Below are 1,310 nucleotides of genomic sequence, written 5' to 3'. Positions count from 1 at the left end.
AAAGTGGTGGTTTTTGAGTTTTGTTGGTTGGAAAGTGTCACAAATGCATGCAGAATGAGGTCTAGAAAGTTTGGTATCAAAACCAAGCCATCTTGATGTGGTTTTGAATTTTTGAAATGTTGGAAAATAGAGGGTTTTGAAAAAAATTCATGAAAATTCGAAACCTTGGCCAATCCTAACGAAACTTGGTGGGCACCTTCTTGATATTATTATGGGATGGACTGGAAAAAATCACGCAAAAATACGGTGTCTAGATACGTTTTTCCATTTTTCCCGATTTTCCACATTTCGGGTCTTTGGAAAAATAAAAAAAATACTTCCCCATGTCGAAAAATTCTAATTTTTTGCAGGCAATGTTGTACCATTTTTATGAGGATCCCTGCAAAAAATCTCGTGAAAATTCGTTCTCTAGGTCCCAAAACAGAACTTATGTCTACTCAAAAAAAGTGTATCTACTTGTACAAAAGTGGCTTTTGCATATTTAGCTATTATAGGGGGGGGGTGTTCCTCAATGCAGCCAGCTCTTGCACCATGGAAAATTCTGGTGCGGTCCCTTCATTCCCCCCTGTTTTGGCTTGCTTTGTGGTGGGGCAAGTCAAAACGCCCACACATGGGTGATCCACCAACTTGGGTTGGTGTCACCCGTTGTGGGCGGCGGCATGGTGGTGGCCGCCGTCGGTTCCGGCCGACTGACCCGGTGGGAAAAAATGTGAATCTGTTATGTGGATTTGTGGCACGCTGGTGGGATTTTCGTTGTGTGGCTCATTTCTAGACTTGTGAGCATCACGAAGGGGGTATGGCTTCCAACCGTTCGCGGGGAAGGGGCCATCATGTCTGGCTTGCTGCCGGCCGGGGGGGTAATGTCATCAGTCAGCGTCCGCTTGGGCTCACATTTGTGCTGGTTACGCCCAGGGTCATGTGGTTGATATTGAGGGCTTTATTACTCTCGGTCCAGTAGCGCGCGGCCACCACAGGGAAGGCACGGCCTCATCCGCGTGGCTTCTCCCTCACGAGCATCTTGGCGATCCGCCATGGTGGTCGTGCTGGAGAAGAAGCACGGATGAGACGGGTTGGAACTGTGGCCCGGTGCGATCGGGGAAGATTTGTGCCACGCAAATCGTTGGGTGGCTTATTCGAAGACTTGTGAGCATCACGAAGGGGGTATGGCTTCCAACCGTTCGCGGGGAAGGGGCCATCATGTCTGGCTTGCTGCCGGGCGGGGGGGAGTAATGTCATCAGTCAGCGTCCGCTTGGGCTCACATTTGTGCTGGTTACGCCCAGGGTCACGTGGTTGATATGAGGGCTTTATT

Source organism: Phaseolus vulgaris, chromosome 6 (genome assembly GCF_051622355.1).
Source record: "Phaseolus vulgaris cultivar YP4 chromosome 6, ASM5162235v1, whole genome shotgun sequence".
In the NCBI taxonomy this organism is placed as follows: Eukaryota; Viridiplantae; Streptophyta; class Magnoliopsida; order Fabales; family Fabaceae; genus Phaseolus; species Phaseolus vulgaris.
This window is presented reverse-complemented; position numbering follows the sequence as displayed.